Source organism: Acanthochromis polyacanthus, chromosome 4, assembly GCF_021347895.1.
Source record: "Acanthochromis polyacanthus isolate Apoly-LR-REF ecotype Palm Island chromosome 4, KAUST_Apoly_ChrSc, whole genome shotgun sequence".
NCBI classification, from domain to species: domain Eukaryota; kingdom Metazoa; phylum Chordata; class Actinopteri; family Pomacentridae; genus Acanthochromis; species Acanthochromis polyacanthus.
In genome coordinates this window covers 20,532,005-20,556,471 of record NC_067116.1, presented here as the reverse complement: position 1 = coordinate 20,556,471, position 24,467 = coordinate 20,532,005, and the positions used below count along the sequence as shown (strand labels likewise).

General features: G+C 41.0%; 1 protein-coding gene across 1 annotated transcript in view; it reads left to right on the top strand.

Annotated features, from left to right (window-relative positions):
- The first annotated feature begins 11,572 nt into the window (after nucleotides 1-11,572).
- Nucleotides 11,573-24,467, top strand: part of pde4ba (phosphodiesterase 4B, cAMP-specific a) — a 219,614-nt gene continuing 206,719 nt past the window's right edge. The window contains exon 1 of the mRNA XM_022199765.2: nucleotides 11,573-12,015. The gene's annotated coding sequence lies outside the window, so the exon portion shown is untranslated. The remainder of the gene's footprint in view (nucleotides 12,016-24,467) is intronic.

The following is a 24,467-nucleotide window of genomic DNA, read 5'->3' as shown; positions in this document are numbered from 1 at the left end:
ACTGCTGAGCACATTAATTACAGGATGAAGTTGTTTTTGTGTGTGAGACAACAGGGAGAATGCAGAAAATGATTTTTTTTTTTAATGTCTAAGGCTCAAGATATTCTTTAAATTCAATACAGAGAAAAGTAAATGTGTTTCCTGGACATTTTTTTCCTTTTAGGCGTTATGTTTTATTCTCACCTGAGACAACAGACGGTGTTATTTTTCCCACCAAGGGGAAAAAAAAATGAAAGCAGCATCTAAAGTGGTGCGAATGTGAGGAACTTTAAATCTGCGGTGTGTTTTTAAGCACAAGAGGGAGCACAGAATGATATTTATGGAAGAATCAGATCAGAATTTTACTGCAATCGGCAGCAGATGATGACAAATCTCTGTGGCACGGTAGCTTTATTTGTGTGAATGTGAAGACAGTGAAGGACAGTGCTGTCTCTTTCTGCTTATTTGAATTATTTATTACACGCTGATATTTATGAGTGTGTGTGTTTGTGTACCTGTTTGCACGTGTGCATCCATGTGTGTGTGCATGATCATGTGTCTCAGCACCCCCTCAAACTACCAGATGGCAATGTTTCCTAATCATGCTTGTGTTACTTAAGTAGTAAATCCCCCTGTTGAAAAAAATCGACACACATATACACTTATAAGGACACACACAAGCACACGCACACGCTTCTGGCAGCCTTCCTATTTGCTCACCTTCCACACAAGTGCATCCACGTACAAATACCGACACGCACACACACCCTGCTAATGTCCTAACCTCATTGCAGCATGCGCACAAATCACACTAGTCATTAATTAAACACAAAACAAACAGACATCTTGGGATTTGTGGTTTGGAGGAAAGCGACCAAGTGGGAATCGACAATAAAGAGAAGTCCCCGCGTCCAATTAGAAGTACAAAATGCAGCGTGTCATAGCTCAAACAAACACAATCCGTCATGCACAGTGGGATCATTTCTCATCAATATGGAGGAGTCCATTTCTCATCTGTCTTGGTGTCAGCGCCGGCGTTTCTCACAGTGAGGAGGGGAATTATGTGAGCGAAATGAGATCAGTGTGGAAGCATCGTGGGAAAGCACTCTGCTACAGTAGTGCTAGTAGTTTGAGTTTACATAGCCGTGAGCTCTGCTTTGCAGAGGTTTTATCCACATACATTATCCTGTATGTGTTGTGATTTTAAACTGATAGTACAGTTTAACTCAGCGCAGGGGTGTCTGAGTATGAAAATCAGTCAATCCACTGAGATGCAGGGCTAGCTACCGAATTGATTTGCATTCACTTCTGTTTTTATAGCATTTTCAATTCACCGTAATCCTTTTCTTCCCTCCAAATAAAATGCAGCTCAGCTCCAGAATATAAATACACCCAAATAGATTCATTTCATCTCCATCTCTTGTCGCATAGAGGGCGATGCTTACATCCTGGCAAATAAATGCTTATCTCCAGTAAACATGTCTGTTCCATGTACGACTTACTTCTTTGTGGTTTGACAGATGAGTATCTTCAGTGTGGAGGTGGTGCTGAGTGTCTCTCCGGTGTGTATGTGTGTTTACGCTCCCCGGCTCCACAAAGGAAAGGCTAATCACATGTTCACACTCTGCCCGCTCCTTCTCTCTATTACCGTGAACTGGATGGGACAGACTCAGACCGGCTATACAATGTGTGTAAAGCCTGAGCCAGCAGGAAGCGAGTGGTTTGAATAGCATTGTGTGTGCAGCTGTGTGTGGAGACGCAGAAAAAGGAATGGGTGCGTATGTGTTCTTATCAGAGGCTCAGATAGAAAAGAGGAAAGATTGCAATCCCTTTGGGTTTCTGTTCAATAGAAAGGCAGACCAAACACACCTCGGGCTCGCTGGCTTCCAGCAGATATTGTACTTTGGTTTTCTTCTTCAGTACGTCTGTTTAAGTCGTCTGTCAGCACCACCATTGCTGCCAGCATGACATGATTTCATTCACAAATTAATTCTCATAGAAAACATGGTTTCAAGGCTTATAGTGGTGTATTTCAGCCCGATCTCACGAGGATTCGTGAAACTGTCACGTAAGTTTTAGTTTCGGTTTCGTGCGCACCAACACGATTTCGTCATGTTTTTCGTGCCGCTCACCACGAAATGCGCACCAATGTATTTTAAACGGCGGACTTTTCGTGCCACTCAGAACGTATTTCAAAAGAATGTGTATATTATATTTTTAATGTAAAACCGTGGCGAATCCAACGCTATATTTTGCATGACATCGTCCCTAAACATAACCCTAACCATAACCCTAACCATAACCTAACCATAACCTAACCATAAGCCGGTGGTACACTTACCAATTTGCATAGGAATTTCAAGAATGTCCGGCGGCCGGCGGCCGCAAACGCGATCACACAAGCAGTATACGCCGATGGACAGCTTAGATCGTCATGAATCCGCCGGTATAAACCACTTTCACATGTGATTACCACAGCGAAAAACATTTCGTGGTGAGCGGCACGAAAAACATGACGAAATCGTGTTGGTGCGCACGAAACCGAAACTAAAACTTACGTGACAGTTTCACGAATCCCCGTGAGACTGGGTTGTGTATTTAGAGGTCCCATATTGGGCTTCTTTTTTAGCCTAGTCATGCTAGATCCCATGTTTCTGACGGCACAAGGGTCTAGGGAAGCTCGACAGGGAGGGAGGCAGGCTAAAAGGTTGTCTATCAAATTCCTCTGCAGCAATTGGGTAGGTATACAACCAATAAACGCAACGAATAGGCTGACGTAGTTCCGAGAGCACCGGCGGATTGTGTGGCTAAGTCCCATTAGCTTCCCAACCAGCGGAGCCGCGGAGCCAACTGGTGTATTAAGGATTTGCCATATCCCGTCGGCATAAGTCCAAATACGTCTTTCTTCTCAATGAAACACTTAAGTGCCGTCCTTTGTTTATCTTTCAAGTTGAATTTTAGCTTCAAATCTTTAAGGGCTGTGGCCAAAGCCGAGTTGAAAGATAACTGTTTATTGTGCGCCGGTTGTTTCTGTCAGAATCGTCACGCCTCTGTCGTCACTTCGTTACGCCCGCCTTCTGACTCTACACTTCATGGTGATTGGTCCGGCCAGTTTTAGGAGAATCCAGCCTCGAGCCTTATGGAGGGTAACTAGACCCTCCCTGGCAGAGAATTAAATTCGTTGCCGTGGGTTGTCTAGCGCGGCTAGGCTACTTCTTTTTAGCAAATTGATCAAAATCTCACAGCTCCACAGTGTATCTTTGTTTTTTTCCCAACAAAAAGGGTTCAATTTACTATGACTGTATAAACCTGTTTTTGTAGAATGCTGTATGATTATTCACTTTCTTTGCAAAAGTTAGAGAGCTTCACATGAGAAGGTCAATACCACTCTTATGTGAAAGTAGCGCTCAAGACTGGAAATCAGGGCTAGCCACAGTACCACCATCAAAGCTGCTAACGATGAACAAAAAAACAACCATAAAAACACCACTTTGTGATTTTATGTTACATGTTTTAACCACTGCTCAGTTGGTTGCAGTGACTTCTTGCAGGGTTGGCTTTAAGGCTGCTAAGCAACCAGAGGAGGAATGAGGACATATAAGCTGCTGTAAAACTGATACTTGTCAGTTTTAAATTTGTTTGTGTACAGATGAAAGAAGCAGGAACCACCGTGTTAATTAGTAACATTCAGAGTTGCTAGCAAGTGGATTGAGCCCTATTCGCATAGGACTGGTATTACCTGGGGACTTCATGTGTTTTAGAAACGACCCCCTGTTGTTTGTGTTGTTGTGGCTCATTCACAGTGGATAAGCTGTGTTTAACTCTGATATACTGACATTCACATATTCACATAATAACTGTTGATCCTGTTCAAAGGCAGCAGAATGTTTCTCACCACATGCTGCCACGCAAGTCATCCATCTAACCATCCTTTGAAATTTTGTTTTGCCGGTGGGTTTAAGCTTGCTGTGAATGAGCCTCCATGCTGTGTAGGAACTTCAGCCTCTGGATTTTTACCCAAAATGCACTCCAGAGTTTACTTTGTAATTGAAAATGCAGGAGGAGGAGAGGTGAAGAAGACAAAAAACCCCAACAAATTACAGAAATACTGATTGGCATTGGGGTTAAAATGATCAAAAGGCCTCTGTGTTTGGCAAAATTATAGTTTGTAATTTGGAATTCTTACTTTACAAATTTTACACATGGCGGATTTGCAAAGAAATTAAGATCACAGATGGCTTCCTCAGTTACTACAAATTACTAGAGATTCTCAGGTATGACGGGGCTTTTGAGAGAGTCTAATGAGATTCTTTATGCTAAGATAATGCAAGTTACGAGAGATTTTCCCAAGTGGGAAACTGTTCCTTTAATCAAATGAAATAACTTATTTCAAATGTCAAAATTATAATTAAAACTAAATTGCACGTGTGAAAATGATGAGTGCTCATGACGGCTGTTTTCTGTCTTGGTGGGGCTGTTGTTTGGCTCCAAGCAATCACTGCCATTGCAGGTTTCCTCATAACACTTATCATAATGTTTTTCATATTGGAAAGACTCGTTCAGAGCAATTGGAGGCATAATTGAAAGATCTAAAACCAGGCTGCAAAAATTTCTGAATATAGTTATTGTGCCTTTTAGTACATCTCAAAAGTTTGGCATACATTTCTCCTAAATAAATGTGTGCTATGATGAAGAACGGAAAAAATGTTACAAGCTTTAATATACACTTGGAATCTTTTATGAATATCAGCAAAATTAATAAATCTGTTTTGTTTAGCTTGAAGCAAGACAAAGCTTGACTCTTTTATGACTGTGACTGAGTGAAATTTTCTGACCTGAGGCCTTTCATGGCAAATGGTGGGCATCCTGAGGCACGGATGGAGTAGTCGTAGCTATGCAGGTCTTACTGTGAATGTTACTGCTGACAGATCAGACATTCTTGGCTTTCTGAACAGTGCATAAATACCGTGATTTCCGACTCCCTCTAACTTCATATCCAGTATGTTTATGTGACCTAGAAGGAGTCAATGTGTAATAATGACAAGCAACAGTGCACTAGATGCCCCATTGTACACACACAAAACGCTCTTGTAATTGGCTGTACAACAGAGGAAGGATTTAGAAACGGGTCTCTCCTCCTTGTAACATCTTGGCGCTTCGTTTCATCACAATGCTGAGCTTTAAATGCTTTATTTGCATAACTCTGCTTCAATGCTAAACAGTCCCACATGTGTGATCCTTTTCTGTCGCACATGAAGACTTCTTGATACTTGACACAAAGGGTCAATGATGTGGCTGCCGGAAATGAGTAAATAACATTTATAGTCAGCAGTCTGCTGCTGCTTCTTCCCAAATCCTCGTTTCAACAGAAGCACTTGCGGTGGCTTGAGCAGATTAGACATGCTTTGTGGTGGCATTGAGAGAAGCTTTTTACCAAAAAAAGGAAAAACCCTGATCTCTCTGTAAGGGAGGAAAAGACAAAAGCAACTGGCATAATGAGCACTAATATATTAGTAAGAATCTCATTGCACAGTCGCTGGAGACTCTCTAAAGTCAACTCAAGGCTGAAAAGTGAAGTGAAAAATGTATAAAGCAAGCAATAAAATTTTCATATTTCAGTCTTAGGGAAGCTTTGTGTCACCAAAGTCTGTCTGTTCTATTGCATTGAAATAGCACACAACTCTTGTATTTGGATTAAAGTCGAAATTCATTACACAAAGCTTTTCTGTCGGTAACATAATTCAAGGCTGAGCTGTTGGGTTCACTTATATTATTCCTGACTGCGGATAACAGAGGAACAGGAGACTTAGCTATTCCTTTTTCTACTGGGGGTTTACGGGAACAAAACGTTCAAACACAGTTAGCATGCATTCTTTAATCTTGTTTTGATTATTTGCAGCTGTATTTTGACATCATACAGATTATGCCTTTCGCTGCTTGTGTGGAAAAGCTGCAGAAAGAAAGCCTAATGTGGGTCAGTGTGTGTGTGAGCATCCGTGGATTATAGGGGACAAATATTATAATCTATAAGTGTTTGACAGAAATACGTGCAAAGTGGTCGAGTCTCTCTGAATAAGGACTGGAGACATCATACTGTGGTGTAAACACATGACCTGGTGACACAAACACCCACACACACACACACACACGCGCGCACGCACACACACACACGCACACAAAAGCTGTACTTAACAAGCACACGATTTAGTCAAAGATTTATAATAGAGGACGTCCCTAACATGACAACAGAAATTTACAGAGCGTAATATATGAACTCACAAGAGAGTAATATCGCCTTTTTTCCACATTATTCTTCGTCTTGTTGACTGCAGCAGCAGAGCACCGAAGCACAAATGATTTACTGCAACATGGTAATCACTTCAAAAGTCATCTGTAAAGGAAGGAAAATGTAGGTTGTGGAACTCCACTGAGCTCATGTTCCTGTAAAGTTACAAATTGTCCTGGTGCTACTAATAACAGTGAAAAACAGAAGGGGTGAAGGAGAGAAAGAATGCTCTTCACTGTGTGCTCAAAATCAAGAGACCCACCTCACTATGTTGAAGTTTTCATTGATTCATACTCAAGTTGTAAGTTTCTGGCTATTTTCTTTGGCTAGATTGTTGTGAAATCATTTTATTTGGTTTTCCAGTGGCTGAAATTGTAAATCGGGCTATTTAATCGAGCAAGTCCTTGCGCTCACCCTATTTGTCTCCACACTATTGACTAAATCTCAAGGAACAAATTGGAACTGTAACAGAGCAGAGATTACTTTGATGGATAAATCACTAGAAATAGATCATCAAACGTGCAAAAAGACACTGTACTCCTGTGAATCTTTCATCTCATTTGTTTTCAGAACAGAGAAGTTGAAATGTCAGACTTTGCTATCACAAACATGAAACCAAGATGATCTGTCTCAGGTGTAAAATACATCAAGGACTAAGCTGGAATTTGCTTACAGTTTGCACTTACAAGTAAGGTAACTGGGTTCAATTGCACACATTATCGTATTCCTACACAAAATAGCTTTCCAGTACAACTACGCACAAGTGTTTGGTGGAAAAAGCATTGATTTCTAAGTGTATTATGAGTCGACAATTGCTCCAACAGAAAAGACTATACGTAATTTATCTCAGTTCTCTCACTTCTGGTATGACCTATAGAAGCACATCAGTACAAGGAGATGTTCTGATAATATGGTAAAACAACTTGATTAGGTTCAGGTTGGGCCTAAAGTAAGTATTTTGTTAAGGTCATGGGTAAAAGAAACAACAGTGGAAACTTGTTTGAAACAGGAAATGAACTGTGGTCTCCCTTGACAAAGTGCAGTGTTTAATCATCCCCTCCATCAACCCCGACCTCCACCTCCCTATGCAACCCTGTCTCTATCAAAAATTATGCTCTTCTACAGCTAAACTGTATTCTCAGGAACAAGGATATTCCTGCCCAAAAAGGAAAGGCCATGACTTGGTAAGAAATACTTCCAGTTGGAAAGATCCACAAAGGCTGTGTTGGAAGTTGGAGGGAAAGTGGAAGCAAATTTATACAACAGGACCTTCACTCAGAAGAGCAGGGTTTGTGCCTCATGTGGAATCATTAATTTTAGACCAAAGTTTTGTTTCACTCTGTTTAGCCAGGTTTAAGCACCAAAATTACTTCATTGGGTTCAGTGAAATATCATGGTTTGGGTTAAAACAGCACCCTTCACTTTCTGTTTGAAGCTTCTCCTTCACTTTTTGAGTTACCACAAAGAGAAGTCCGGCAACATTCACTGTATGACTGTTTGAATGAAAAGGAGCAACAGTAAAGCAATAAAATAAATGGCCCAGCTATGTCGATAAGAAATGTAATCGTGATGTGTTATAAACACACATAATCCAGGATAAATGAAGTGTTTCCCTTAATATAACTGAGAGTAGATTGTCAGGAGAGAGAGCTCCTACATGAGGACTTTATCACGATAGAACAATATCACCTGACTGCCTCCATTTGTCAAGGTTCAGCTCGGTAACATGTTTTCTTTTTCCATGTATCCTTTCCACCCACCAGAGAACGTCAGTCTTTCAGTGCACTCTGATACCCAAACTGTATAGTACATCAGAAAGAGATTCAGTACTCTCTCTTTCTCTAAAGCCATGTAGCATGAGTAAATGCTGATGTGGTTCGAATGAGAGGCGCCATCGTCTACGGTGAGCAGCAGCTCTAGTAGCCTCCACAACTCCAGTTCCTGTCATCTCTCTGATGTTGTCAAGGCAACTTGATGCAGGTCTTTCTTTCTTTCTTTCTTTCTTTCTTTCTTTCTTTCTTTCATATTAACCATCCGCTGAATGATTGTTTTCCCCAGGCAGTGATGTCTGGTAGCATGACCAAAGTAGCTGAGTTTCCTTGTGGTGATGTTAGCCCTCAGCGTTTTTGTCGACTCCTAGCTCCTTGAGTACAGATGCATTTGTTCTCTTGTCTGTCCATGGTATCCTCAGGATCCTGCGGTAGCACCACATTTCAAAAGAATGCAATCTCTTTTTATCTGCTGACTTCATAGTCCAGGATTCACAGCCATATGATGCCACTGCAAAGGCTGTTGACCTTGAAGGATGAAGGAAGTTTACTTTTCCATAGCTTGGTCATGTTTTGCACTACGCTTTGGGCTATTGCTAGTCTTCTTTTGATCTCGTGGGTGCAGTTCTCTTTTGTGTTCATGACAGAACCTAGGAGCTTGAAGCTTTCCACCTCTTCTATTACGTCATCGTCCAGAGAAAAGATTCTATCTGCATCACCGTGGCTATCGTCAACAACCATGATTTTGGCATTTTTTGTGTTCAACAGCAGTCCCCTTTCTTTGGTTGCTGTTTTCACTGCTCTTAGCAGGTCCATCAATTCCTTACTACTATTACAGATCAAAGTGGTGTCATCAGCATACTTTAAATTTGTTATCCATTGGCCCAGTACTCAGTATGTCAAAAGAAGTATGCAAAAAATACTCCTATGTCATGTGTCCTACTAAATCCAGTCAGATTTTTTCAGTATGCTAACCAACATGCTTTTTGGCCATTCTGACCCACATTCCACTTCACAGTTACATTACATATATTCCAGTGTCTCATGTCAGATGACAGCCCAATTTACACTACAGACGGCAAGGGTCAAAGTTTAATTCTGTTGAAGTAGCATGTCCCAATTGTATGCATACTGCACAAAATAATACATGCAGTACTTTGTGGTGGTAGCTGCAATGTGTACTGATGATAAAAAGAAAAAGCATGCAATTTGTCTTTTACCTTTAAGCAGCTTTGACACTAAATATGGCACAGATGCATCACTAATCCGAGTCCTCAGGAGCTGTATGTTGAAGCTCGCGGTGAGCACAGTGTATACTGCGTCCTATGTGAAAGCCCTGTTAAGCTTCACATATATTAGTTCTACTGGGAAATTTAAGGGAAAAAGAATAAAGGAGTTATTTTAAAATATGGCCAGTCTTTATTTATATTTTTAGAGGTCCTAGATGGTACAAATGCATTTTTACTGTGTTTTCTCAATGTTCTAAACTTAGGGTTGTAAAATAAAAGCGGTTATGATACAGTATGAAGGAGTTTATGTCTGGCATTTCTCAAGCCACCCCACAACTAGTTATCCTCCCAGCTTTACTATCCAGTAACAATTCCACCCAGGTACTATGTAACTCCTGATAGCTGTGGCTGTCAATCACAGAAACAGGCAGTGTTAACTTCCTGAAGGAGGCGAGAACAGCAGCAGCTCACTGATTTTCAGCACAAAGCAGCATGTTTAGAACAGCCTTAAAACCAGAGATAATTCAGTCACAGTACAATTAAGCCTCTTTGCACTATTTTTACATGAAAAACTGAAGGATGGGACAGGTAAGACTTTAATTAACTTGCTCAAAAGCGACTCAGTATAGGACCTTTAAAGCTCCCCTACAATGAAACGTCGGTTCTTATCTTGTTAATAAATCTAAATAATGTTTGTTAGATGTGAAAAGACATATCATGAATGAAATAAGCAGCAAGCTCCATGGCTTAGTATATCCTCCTAAGACCTGCTGTCCACATATATGGACATTGTTTTTTGTTATTTTCAAAAACAGCGTATTATTCAAAATAATGATAATATTAAAGTAATATCAATAATAATTATAATAATACAAATAACAACAGTCATTATAATATAATATAATATAATATAATTTAGACTTAAGATCAAAATTGAAATGAATTAAAATTAATTTGACACACCTGCCATAGAGGAACTTTAATTATCCTGTATGCGCTTCACATGACTGCAATTGCAATTTTGCGCTTTCAGTTTTTAGCAATTTCAGGGACTTAAATCCACTGATTTGTTGATTTTATAAATAAAAATTTATGCTATTTTACTTGTCGGACTTATTGTTTAAAATGCATTATTTCAATAAAATGGTTACTTAATGTAGCAGTGAATAATTACAATCCACTGCTTGCCCACCATCTCCTTCAGTCATTATCATGGTGACAAATACACTACCAGTCAAAAGTTTATACACACTTTCACATTCAGTGGTTTTTATTTAATTATTTTGTACATTGTAGATTAATACTGAGGACATCATAACTATAAAAGAATGCATATGGAACAAGAAAAGCACTCAGAGAGCACAGTACTCCACCAAGGCTGTTCATTCCCCCATATGGCTTGCCAGAAATGCAGCATTTTTATATAATTGTTTTTTAGAAATGCAGCATTTGTATTTATGTGTATTGTATTATTTATGATCAGAAATCACGGCACTATAGAATCTAGCCATTGAATATAGATGTACCCGCAAACAAAATGACCTTGCAGTGAGCACAGATGTGTGTTATGCATGTGTACGGATACCAAACTGCGCTACCTAAATATGTAGTGGCAATGGGAATTGATGGGACTCAGAAACACCCCTACAATTTAATCAATTGTTCTTTGTATAATGTTGGACGGACAAGTCCTGGTCAGTCCGCAGTGGCTGATTTGTTGGAGGATCGCAATCATGTAGTGCCTAGTTACAGTGCTGCTGTGCCGCTATCTTGCAATAATACAGAAATCTGTGGATCTAGACTATGAGCTGCATCACTGCCAAAATCTAATCAGGTGGTGCTTGTGTCATTTCTGACCTTCCCTGAAAATTTCATCCAAATCTGTTTGTCCGTTTTTGAGTAATGTTGCTCACAGATGGAATAACAGATGGGCAGACAAATGTATTGTCACATAACTCCACTTCCTTGGCAGAGCACTTGTGTTGTGAACAAAAAACTGTTAATAGTCAGTATTAAGCTACAATGTAGAAAAATATACAAATAAATAAAAAGCACTGAATGAGAAGGTGTGTCTTAGCTTTTGACTGGTAGATGACCATCATATATTTTTTTCCTTTCATTGACGCTTCAGTCTGCTGCTGTGCGTTGATTGGCTAATTGACAGCTCTCTTGTCCCACAGCAGCATGACTCTCTGATCGGCTCTCTCTCTCTCTTTCTTCCTGCCTCTCAATTGGTCCACACTCGTCGTCTGCTGAGGAGGAGGGAGGGATGAAGAGTGAGGAGGAGGGATGATCGGAGGGGAGCGCCGACTTTCAGATGCGTTTTATGCGCTGATCCGCGAATGCTTCCACCCTCCTCTCCCTCTGGTCCCCCCCGGTCCAAAAGCATAAAGCCCCTCGGTCCTGGAGCGGAGGCTGGTGAATGGCAAGGAGGAACAACAGGGACGAAAAAAAAAGAACATCAGTTTGGTGAAGGCGCCAGTTTGCTGTCAGTTTATTTCAAAGTGGACGAGCAAGAAACCTTTGATCATGTGAACCAAAAAAATTACAACTGGAAGAGCGTGGATTATTACGCTGCTCGGTGGAGGCAGCTGTGGAGTAAACACATCCCAGGAGCGAAATCCACTCGCTGAGACGGAGTAAGAGGCTGTTTTGTTGTGGATGTGGTGACAACTGCTCCGAAAACAACGCGCTGAAGGCGTCGGGATTCCCTTTGTCCCCACGTGTGGATGAGCTGTGCGGAAAACACAAGGTAACGAGGGCTAAAGATTTTTTTTTATTATTTCGTGCTTTGTTTTAGTCCTGCAAGCAACAGTGAAGCATAGAACTGAAAGAAAGTGTCTTTTGGATGATGCGCCCTGGCTTTAGTTTGGCTTTGTTAAATGGTTAAACACACCGAGGAGGCGTTGATCTCAGGTGTTCCCCGTTACTTTATTAACACTGACAGGTTGCTCCCTCTCATACTAGTCCACTGAACCCCTTTATCATGGCACTCTTGTCATATTCATAGAAGATATTTGATGAAAGGAATTTTAGACATTTAAGTCTGACCATGCAATGTGATTTAAATGGTTCCCCTGAAGTTTTTTTGCTTATCTGCTAACTCTAAGAGACAACTGTCTGTCAGCAGAAGTCACTGATTTACACAAGACATATCAGGATCATATTTTTGTCAGCAGTATTGTTACCAGTGTCATCCACAGCTGCCTCAGTACCGTGCAGAAAAGTGCTCATTAACCCCAAGAGGACACGGTCTGAAACAAGTGCATTGTTTTTATTGCTCCACTTATAACTCCTTAAGCCTGTCATGACTGCACTAAAGTGTCCTTTTTTTTTTTTTAAACATGTGGATGAAGTTCCCCATTTTAGTGAATTTAGAGAGCTGTCAGAACATCTGCCTGTCACTGAGCCCGGCAGCTTGATTCTCAGCTCTACACAGAGCGGCAGCTTTCTCCTGTTCATCTGAATGACAGCAGCTAAATGTGCATTTCAGATCATGTGGCCGTATTGCTGAATAAATGACAGACGCTGCTTACCAAGAAGTACTACAGAGGAGGGTGTTTGCGTTGTTTTTGAAGCAGCATAAAGGTCATAGCTCTCTTGCTCGGCTGAAGATGCGTTCAGATCATGAACTGAAATTGAGATGCTGTACATGAGGAACTGTTACCGGGTCAGAGAGGTGGTGTGGGGACTCCCAGCTGTGACAGATCCAAACCAGCAGGGCATCCTACTTAGTGAGTGAAACTGTGAGCAAACAAAAGAATCAGTGTGCTGATGGGCTTGCTGGCAGGTGTTTCCTCTCTCCAGTGGCGCTCCTGTTCTTCTTATTTCTCCGTCTTTCTCATATGAGCTCTTATCTCTGTTATAGCTCTATTTCTTCACCCTATAGATGTCCTGACACCCTACAGCCGTCCTGTCTGTCTCTTCGAACGCCTTCATCTTCTTTACTTTTCAATCCTACAGTTCCTCTCACATCTTCATTCTTTGCCTTGCTGTCATTCCCTCTCTAGATGGCTGAACTCTGCAAAAATGTGTGTCCATACAACTTGTTCCATCCCAAACTCTGAGTCTATCGATCTGTTTGCTTGCACTCCATGTTTAAATGTGGAAACGCATTGATCCACGAGCAGAGCTGCAAGTGGAGAGCCACTTGTACACTCAGTTCCACAGCACGTGAGCAAACATATCTGACTGTCAAGACTGTGCTATTTACAAATATTTAATTGGTGTCGTCATTAGGCTGAAATTGGTTACACTGACCCACTTTGGGATTGTAATTGAGCGCTCGATAATGTGGCTCTTTGATTGCATTAGAAGTGTGTGTGGTGTTGGTGCGGGCTGCACAGTGGGATTTGCGTGCACAATAAACCTTCTGATTATTAATTGGAGTACTTTCAGTATTTTCTCCTCAGCATGCATACCCGCCTGTTAGCATGATTAAAGTCATGTACTGTACATTCATCCAGTAAGTGGCTACACTGTATAATCACAATGCATCATTAGCGTTGCCTAGATTAGTGCCTCATTCGTTAAAACCTGCAGGTGTCTCTGACCGGCCGTCCATCTGAGCTTCTGTTTTTACTGTTTGTCGAGTGTTTCAAAGAAACTGAGCCCATCCGCTCAGCCTTTTTTTATTTTGTAAACGGTAAAAGAGTCACAGGAGAAATGGTTCCAGCGAGATTAGGAGTCAGTGCACACGTACAGTACATACAGAGCTACAGTTTCATTATGTCTGGCTACAGCAATCCATTCTCAGCTAGACTGAGCTGACCTGTTCCAGAAGTCGAGATTCACTTCTTTCACGGCGGGTAAATAGCCCTGCAAAGTCAGACTACACCTTTCAAGCTTCCTTTTTGTTATGATTTATTTAAGTCTGCGGAACATACACGAGAGCTGCTTCAGATCATACATGTTAGGATTGCTAAGCACTTCTGTGACTCAAGGATCTTAAAACTACTCCTGTAGGCGTTGCCTTCTGCAACTGCATGACCTATTTGCTTTGTTTCTATTTTTGAGAGGGTTTAAAGCTATAATTGTAGAGCTGACAGTAAAGAGAGAGGGATGACAAACAGCAAAGGCCCCTGGCTGAACAAGCAGCAAGGAAAGTACAGTTCATGGTCAATTCCTTGACTCCTCAGCCAGCAGGGCTCCCTTGATGGCCTGTTTCTGTAACCCCCAGTGTATTCATCAATAAAATGAAGTGCTCTCTAAATACATCCTTTGTTTCTCAAGGTAGTAAATCATAAGTAAAGACTCTAGGTAGACAGGTCAATGGTTGTAGGAAGTTTTTTTTTTTTTTTATATAGATGTCAGGAATGAAGATGCTTTGTCACCTGAAATGACTGATGAAGAAAGTAAGCCTTCGCACGCTACATAAAATAATAAATTGTAGTTTTTAGTGGTGATGTTTCAAAGCAACTTCTTAACAAGGGATGATTTGCTAGGTCTCCTCAAATGTCCTTTCTTCTGTCAACACCTTTCTTCAGCGTCCTCCAGCTGCGCACCACTGTGACGTTGTACCCAAAGAAGATTTGCTCTCTGCATCTGGTCCTTATCAACAACACCTTGCTTCACAGCAGTATATTTTCACACTTCAAAGGTGTTGCTATTGCATATCAAGATGCTCCAGTCCACAGGAGAAACCACTGCATCTTATCAATTCTATGAGTTGAGGCGGTGGAGGAACATGTCGTGCTTTTTTTGACTACGCCGAGACGGATTTTGAATCTGATTTTGGACTTCCTGTTACCCAGCTCCTTCTTTCTCCCTTCATCCATGTCATCTTCAGCTCTGGGCTTCTTTAATAGCATGTTTCACAGTCCAGCTTTTCTTCTTTTCTGCCTTTAGTCTCTGCCTGTCACTCAGCTGTTCCCATCTTCCTGTCGTTGTAATTGCAATATGGATTAAATGCGAGTGCAACTCAATGGCAGGGCTCACTTCTGGCCTCACGAGGGATATAATTAAAGTTTAGCTCAGCAGATGATGAATGTGTGCCCGATTTGCTCTGCTTATGTTTTGCAGTTAAATAGGAGCAGCTAATTCTTCTGTGTGCGTCTGTGTTTATGTTGGCATGGTTTTCTACAATGACACTGCACTATATTTGTCCAATTTTTTTGGAAGGCAGTTAAATGCTTTTTGGCAGATCCATTAGACGGAAAATGCATCTGCTGAATCTCCCTCACTCCAAGAGCAGGTTGACAAACCCAGCGCTCACCGGGGAACGTGAGGCATGCCAGCAGCCAATTATCCCTCTTTTTGGGCAGTTTCGGGTGACTATATGAGTGGTTCCGTGTACACAAATCGGCAAAGGCTTGCGTTTTGTAGCCATAACATGCTTGCTACCGATGCATATGTGCGTTTTCTTTCTGTCCCTCTTGTGTAGAATCAAGGCTGTGGGAAGTTTTATGCACGAATCCTCAGGAGAGAATGTTTCTTGCAGTTCCTTGTGCATGATGGTAATATCCTCTGCCTACATATAGTGTGTGTGTGTGTGTGTGTGTGTGTGTGTGTGTGTGTGTGTGTGTGTGTGTGTGTGTGTGTGTGTGTGTGTGTGTGTGTGTGTGTGTGTGTGTGTGTGTGTGTGTGTGTGTGTGTGTGTGTGTGTGTGTGTGTGTGTGTGTGTGTGTGTGTGTGTGTGTGTGTGTGTGTGTGTGTGTGTGTGTGTGTGTGTGTGTGTGTGTGTGTGTGTGTGTGTGTGTGTGTGTGTGTGTGTGTGGTCATCCATCTCTGAGGATTCCTGCTCTGTTAAGAATGAAATACAACAATGCATCTTAGAAGACTAAATCAGACCTTCATTATTATTATTTTACAATATCTTGTCTAAGGATTAATTGATTATTATTGGTTGAATGATTTTCTTCAACCATTTCCTAATAAAACAGCTTTTCCATGTTTAATTAAACACATCTTAGACATAAATTTTAAAAAAGCGTTTAACAAAGGTTTGACTAGGAGTTTGTGTTATGCATTTGGACAAAAAGATTTTCATTTTTACAGCAATTATATGTCGTATAATGTATCTTTATCCAAATAAAGTTTATCGCCCTCCTTGACTATTAATAATCGTTATTTACCCTGAAAAAAAAAACCATATTGCACTTCCGTTACTTTTGACAGCTGGTAGGACCATAACAGAGCATGTAGCATGTTTATGGAAAATTTGCATCTTGGTTTGTATCGAATCATTTTTAAATTTCTTTTTACACAAACGGTGTTCTATCTGAAATATATTGCCCCCAAAATCCAGTAACAGTCAGAAATAAAATAATAAAGTAGATGACAGAAACAATTTCAGGCAGCCAACTAATGAACTGAGTAGCAGTGTGCGCAGATAGCAATAAAATTCTGCATTATTCCTAACTGCCCACAACCTGGACATCTTGGAAAACAATAATGAAATAAAAATACACAACAGAGCCCAGAGAAGCAGGGGCAGGTCTGTTCTGTTCAGACAGGAAAGAGCAAGCATACCCAACCGGCATGGAGTGGCAGTTAGTCTGAGTGTGAGATGCAGCAGATCTCAGAACCAACAAGGTCAGGAGGTGAGGTGTAGAAGACAACACAGCAAGAGTCCCGGAGTCTTGAGAGCCAAGAATAACCGGGGCTGCATCACCACGGGAGGCCACAGCAGGGCCAGGATGCTGGAATATGACCAAGCGAAACTGGACCAAAGGCGGCTTGGACAGGTGGTGATACTGCTGAATGGTGGGGCACAGAAAAAATACAGGCCGGGGTAACGGTAGCAGCTTGGTTAAAATTGGTCTTAAAGACAAATTGGTGGAGCTGGTACGAGGAATCTGAACAATAAAAAATTAGCTAAATTTAAAAAAAAAAATCTGAAGTTGCTTGCTCAAATTCCTGATTAAAATGGAATGTTTTACTCGAGCACATTTCAACAGATTTCTGATCAAATTGAATTTACAAATTAAAAAGCTTATTACACTGCATTTCCAACTGACACTGTCAGAGAGCCAACCTTTGTGTTAGTCAAGCTGGTTTGCCTGCTGCCTAATGCATATTTACCCCCCCCCCCCCCCCCCCCAAGTAACAGCTGTTTTTTAAAAAAATAGTGCAACTGTGATGCTGCAGTAAGCTCTCAGTTCGCAGTTCGGATCCTTATCCTCACGTTTCCCGTCTTTCGCAATCTAACTCGCCTTGCTGTTGCCGTAGTTTACCAGCCTTTCGTTCCTTCTCTTCTTGCAGCACACGTTTATAAATCTTCAGATCCATCCAGTCATCATTGCATTATCTTTAGTGGGAAGTTTTTAGAGAGCTTTCACTTGTCTGGTCGATGGAGAAATGTCAGGATAATTCCCGCAGCTCCACAGGCTTAATGGAAAAGATATTTAATGGCGGATGCATGGATCAACAGGAAGAGCAGAGGCAGCCGTGTGCGCACATGCATTAGTTTGAGGCAAGATTTGAGAAAGAAATTGACAGTGAGAGGTTGTCGGGCAACTGTAATTACAGCAGTGACAGTCTGAGCACACTTCACGATAATTGTGTTTTTGTTGTCAAGTACAAAGTGAACAAAAGTATTCCCATTTATCATTAACTTGTCAATAGCCTGCCGTAGCATCTGCACACCTGTACTGTGTGAGGTCCAGCTGAAATTACATTTGTTGGGCAAACGGCACCAAAACACTTTAAGAAACAATTTAATACGTTCAAGTATTTGGATGATACCAGGGAGGATATTCTTCTGATATTCCGTGATTATTGGTGTGCTCAGAAGCAAAAACAATGAAGCTGCAGTGCATGTGTGTGGAGAAACGGTGCTTCAACCACATGACTTTGCCTCACGTGCACTTATACAGAAAACGATATCAGGACAAAGTGCAGAAGGTGTCCTTGAGCTTTCAGTACCAGCTTTAATCAGGAAATAGCGGTTAGTCACTTGTTATGAAAGTGTAGATTTTTAACATTAGCATTTTTTTCTGAGAAATTCCTGTTCAACAGCTTATAAGGTTTGTCCTTGATCATCAAAAACTATAGTTTTCTTACTGTAAAGTTCATTTAGTGGCTGTCCTAGAGCTTTCGATCAGTGATGAAGGCTGCCCCAGTTTTCAAGTACTCTGTGAGTGTGTAAGGTCAGATCTGAAATGCACTGACCCTCGATTAATGCTGGGATTTTTAGGAGAGACTTTGATTTGGTCACCTGAAGCAGATCGTGCTTTAAAATCCACACCTCCCTTTCCATACAGTCACTGACTGAAGTCCGCTGACAACTCTACAGCCCGCTAACCTCTATAATGTCACTCTATCACAATCTGTGGGCGGCCCATTTGTTCAGCATCCACCAAGATTCCCATTCAGTCTTGTGTTCACTCAATACTCTTCATTTTTTCCTCTCATTTTCTCTGTGCTTCTCTATCTCCCTCGCTGACTCTGACAGTCAGACCGATGTGAATGATCTTGGTTATTAATTTAATGAGTGAATAAACAAAAGCATGCCCTCTCCCTCATCTCGCTCAGTAACTGAAAGCGTATTAGCCTCACAGGGTTGGAGCTGACAGAGATGAATGGCTCGAAAAGATGAGCAAGATAATTGAGAGTAATTAACATGCCAAGCAGTCAGCTCATGTCTTCATGCTGAAGCTAATGATTGAAGCGTAGGATTGAGGTTGGTCTTCTGTGTTACATTAGTGACAGACAAAACGCAGAATTTACATGTTATTCCAGATATTAATGGTCCCCTCCATGAGCCTGTCTCCCAGAAACTATATAAAACTAAAGTTCATTCTCAAATATTTCTTTAGGGAAATATATTCTCCAGCTGATTGAGATGTATGACAGATATATTTACATATCTTTTCCATTTATTGCAATGCAAGTCTCGCTTCTTTTCAGTCTTTAGATGGGGCAGGACTCATCATACTGGTAACCAAGAAAATGGAGGAAATCGTGATGCATGTTTTGAAAAGGTCCTATTCAAATCCAAGCCATACTGTCTTCCTACAGTAGTTTTGGTGACTAAAACTAACAGTGAAACCAAACTTCAGTCCATGATTCCACATTGGACGTGAACCTCACACTGCTGAGCCAAGAATCCTGTGGTGGATTGATTAATCCCTCCACCTCCTGTCCAACCTCCTAACCCTTTATACGTAGAAATTACTTTTCTTTCAAAACTGAAATTGAAGATGCAGTGTAGCTGTAAAAGAGTGTCTTGTTTGGAAGACGGCGTTTATTCCACACATGTCCAAATATATACATGTATGACCATACTTTTTTTCTTCTTCTTTACTCTTTTTTTGTGTTTAATATATGGCTTTTTAAAGTGTATGGTTGGAAATTCTTTAGGGATGCGGTAGTGATCTCTGATATTCTTTCATCTATTTATTCGTTTATGTCTGCTGTCACACAGGTTTTCTTAATAACCAACTGCATTACCAATCTGTATTGGATAAACAGATGATACAAATTGAGCACAGTAGACATTTGCCCTGTGCTGATATTCCAGTGTCAGTCAAAAGACACATGTTTGGTCTACAAAGGCTCTGTTACATATGTCAGTGGATATGGGAATGCTGTCCAAATCCATCCTGGCTTGGCCTAAATGCATGCACTCTGACTGAAGGGCATTAAGTGTCACAAAAGTTGTCATTGTTGTGTCTTACATTGCATGGAACTGCCTGTATTCAGAATGACCACCTTCTCAGATTGCTACAGTATCAAACTGTAAGAGGCTTCCTCCAGAGGATAAAGCTGTGTGTAGAAAATGGATGGATGGATGTGGAGAATACAGATTTTCTACAGCTTGCCAAAGCTTTACCGGAAGTTTGGTGAAAACCTTTGTTACAGTTGGGTACATCCATCCATCCATCCTCTATACACTGCTTTATCCTCATTTAGGTACAGCTTTAGGTAACTTTCTTTCTTCTTGATGCATTGCAGACTTTTTTTTTTTTTTTTTTGTAGTTTTCAAGCAAATGATATCAGATTGGGACATCCATGAGTCTGCCCTCTTTGAAAAGTTCAAACTATTTAACTCGGATGACAGGTTCGTTCAGAGACACATTCACAATAGCCTTTTAGAATCAAACTGTGAACATGCATCATTGTGTCCAGTGAAGGTCAAACATCCAAGAGAAGCAGCATTGACCATAACACATTTTTGAGTGGAGGGGGATTATAAGAGCTGTGGTTTTTAAAATGTACTTTTGGAATGTAACAGAGTACATGAATTCAGATGTCAAAACAGAGAAAACATTATTTTTTTTCAGACAAGGCCCCCACCTGTCTCCTGTGGAAGCTGTTTCAATTTTATTTTCCATATGATCTTGGTTTATTGCTCTATATTCTCAGTTGGAGGTTTGGGTTGTTACATTTTCCATGTGGAGGGTGCACCTGCTGTCTGCACGGTATAATCGATGACAGAATGAATGTAATTTGAGGTCCTAAACGTGGGCTTCATACAAAAGGAATCTTATATGCAGGATACAAAAACTAAGATTTTTAGGTCTAGTAGTGTGGATTCTCCAGTGATCCCATGGTTTGTAAAACTGTCTCACAGCCATCTTTGATGTAAGTAACACCAGTTCTGTAACCTGGAACTTCTTAGTTTTTAACCTTTGCTCTAAACACAAAGCACAGGTGAGGATGTTTGAAATGTCAGTAGTTTTGCATGTATTTGGTCATAAGAGGACACTTTAACCTAAAATTCTGACTTGGCGATATGCCATAGTAGTGTATGTCACAACTTAATGCTTAATGGTCTGCACTTACTGCTTTTCCACCTTAACATTATTCGAAGCACTTTCCAGTGTTTCTCATTCACTTACATGCCTATGGTGGCAAAGCTGTCATGCAAGGTGTTTTCCTGTCTTTTGGGAGCAACATCAGGCTCGGTTGACGTATGAACCGGTGAGGGATTGAACCAGAAACCATGTGATCAGGTCAGATTTCTGAGCCACAAATGCCCTGAGGACCATTATTAACATTACTAATTACGTCTGTGGTTTCCTTGCTATAAAAAAGTCAAAATGTTTATTGTGTTTGTGTCAAGAAGGTTCTCAATGCATCTCAGCAGGAGGACTCTAATTGACTTAGCAGCCAATCAATATTCACTTCTTACTTGATGTAATATCTTCGTAATCAATATTCAAGGAAATTGCTCCAGATATTGAGAGCCTCCAAGTCTATAGTTGGTAATCCCCCCAGACTGACACAGTAATGTGGAAGAAACTCATGTTCTCCATTAATGTGGGCAGGTCAGTACTCAGCCCTACAGGGTACGAGGTGGCTCCAACTCTGCTCGCCTTTTGGTTTGAGAGAGTGAACATGCAGGTCTATAATCACAGTAGGATTAATATAAGTTTGCTGCAGGGTCACGGTGGGGTTGCTGTAGAATTATTGGATAATTGCCTTGTCATTCTTCAGACTTGTGCAATAGTAGTTCTGCTCACATTTGATTGGTGATATCACACCTGGATCCTGTGCAGCGCTGTACTGTAGTGTGTCATTCACATCTGAGCTCATGGTCCTCTGCTGGAAAACTGACTGTGAAGAGAGTTGCTGCCCCAGGTGAAGCAGTTAAAGTGCCTTGGAGTCTTGTTCATGAATGAGATAAGAAAGGAGACTGACTGGGAGATAGGAGCTATGTCTGCAGTGATGTGAATCTGGGTGGAGTTTGTCAAAAAGCAAAAGTCTCAGTTTGTCAGCTAAGCTACCTTTTTGTTCTGGACATGAAATGTATGTAAAGACCAAAAGACTGGGAATGTGGGTACAGGTGGCCAAAATGAGTTTCCTCCATAGTGTCTGTGGACTGACAGACAGGGTGAGGAACTCAGACATTAGCAGGGAGTTTACACTAGATCCTTTGAATTGAAATTTCCCAGCTTTGGTGGTTTTGACATCTGACCAAGACGCCACCCGGTTGCCTTCCTGAAGAGGAATTACAGGCAAAAATTTTTTAAAAAAAGGTTCAGAGTCACCTGTGATGTCTATCGACACCTTAAAAAAGAGGGTTCAGTAAAAATACACTTTTGAAGAGCACTATTGTATTTTTTCAAGTTAATCTCCAGTTACAGTAAAGTATAATCAAAAAACAAAGAGGTGAAAAAAAACTATTGTAGAAAATGGAGTGCAATTAATCTGTTTCCACTACTCTGACCTTTCACCTCTGCACGTTTCCCATGTGGGACTAGACTGTGGGGAAGATCCTAACTACACCAGATGGATTATACATCTTCTTCTGGCCTGGGAAACACTTGGGATCCCCAGGAGGAGCTGAAGGAACTGTATAGAAACACCTTGGATGCTGAGCTTAGACTGCTGCCTCCATGACCTGATTCGAAATAAGCAACGGCATATATTGACATGGCATGCATCATGCAGGCTTCTGATATTTCCTTAGGAACCTGTGCAGTGGACATGAAAAACTGATTGAATGAGCTTTTACTCCATGCTATATAAGCATAAACATAACTACTCTTTTAAAACTGAAAGTCAACAACTTTCCATCAGAGTCTGTGCATTTGATCTGCGGGTATTCTGTGGAAGAGCAGTGAATTCTTGGAAAGCTGTAGACTTTGCAACACCAGGGATTAACCTACGACAACAGTTTATGATTGTGACGAATGCTGGTTGATCCCATGTGTGTAATCCCATGTTGAACACGGTTTATGTTTGAAGGGAAAACAACTCCAACAGTCTCCTCTGCTGTGTAAAATGTAAAGGTTTATGTAGATTTTCAATGATTTCCTTATACAAGACGATTTCGATTATCAATACACAATAAATAAATGAAATCTACTAAACTCATCTGCAAATCCTGCCTCTAAGTTTGTGTTTCTTTTGTCTTCAGTCTGTATGGATAACCTTCTCATTAGGTAGGCATCTTATGCGCAGCTACAGCACCGTGAAGCTCTCCGACACCACACAACACACTCTGTTTTTTTTTTTTTTTCTGTGTTCGCCTCCATTGCCACTCTTGTTTTTTCTAACAAACACATTTGGTGTAAAGTCCCTACTCAGAGTGTTTATGCTCTCCAGTGCACACTCAACAGGAGTGCAGCGCTCGCCGTGATTGCTCCCCCTTCATTAGAATGACACTACTTGAGGGAGCGAATAAATGAGGGATGCTGGGCTAATCAAGTCTTTTAATTGTCTCGAGAAGAACTTATGACAAAAGCTCGTACTTCTTCATAAGCTCATCTCCCCAAGACTTTGTCAAGCGAGGGTTGCCAGGCAGATGGGGGAAACACAACTATATTGACGTCAGAGTGTGAAAAGGGAGCGACTGAAAGACAGGAAAAAAACAGAATAAAGAGACTTTGCTCATTAGGAATCCCTGAGCGCTGGTTTTGTGTCTCACACTGATGATCTCTGTGAGGCGGAAAATGAAGTCCCCTGACAGAGTGGACCGGTCTCTGGAGTCGGTGCCAAAGCTGGTGATCACTGGTGGAGATCTGAAGTTTCTCAGCGGGTAATCCTATTATTGGAGCCCCTGCAAGTTTATTTAAGCATAGCTAAAGAGACTAAAATAAAGACTGTGCATTTAAAGGTGGGTCATATATGTTCATAATAAGATGAAGAGATGGTTCTTTCATATATCTACCTGCACCATTAGTTATAGCTTTGTCATGTACTCTGAGAAAGCATTTAGTAACTCTTTGTGTTTGTAGGTGTGCAGAAATGCAATACTCTCCTTTGTTAGGGATGTCCTTAATATGGGTGTGTAGCTCAAGGCACTGATTCAAATGATGTCAATATGACGTGCAAATATTTGTTGTGGTCCTCTGAAATGACAAGAAAAAAAAACGTGTTTTTTGACAGTGTAGGGAGACAGAAGAGAAAGTCAGAGATGCAACCAAGGCTGCCCTCCCTACAATCAAACCGTTATGTTGCATGCACCCTTACCATTAAAGTACCCAAAACCTTCTGTATTTGTACTGTTTGCTTTGTAGAATTTCCTCATAATATCACAAACCACTGTGCAGTATTGGTAAGTCCCATTAGCCTATTACTCAAACTGGACTGCACAGATTATGTCTCGTGATCTTACTTCCACATGAAGCACACACAAACCCAGGTGTGACTGAATCTGTGTCTCCTGTTCACCTGGGGAACATGCTGAGAAGAACACCAGAGCAACCGTAGGACCAACAAACCTTTGAATTTAAACAAAAAATGTACCACTAGAACAACACACAGAGGCATATTTTGATCAGATTAGGGCAACTTTATCGCTGTGGTCACAGC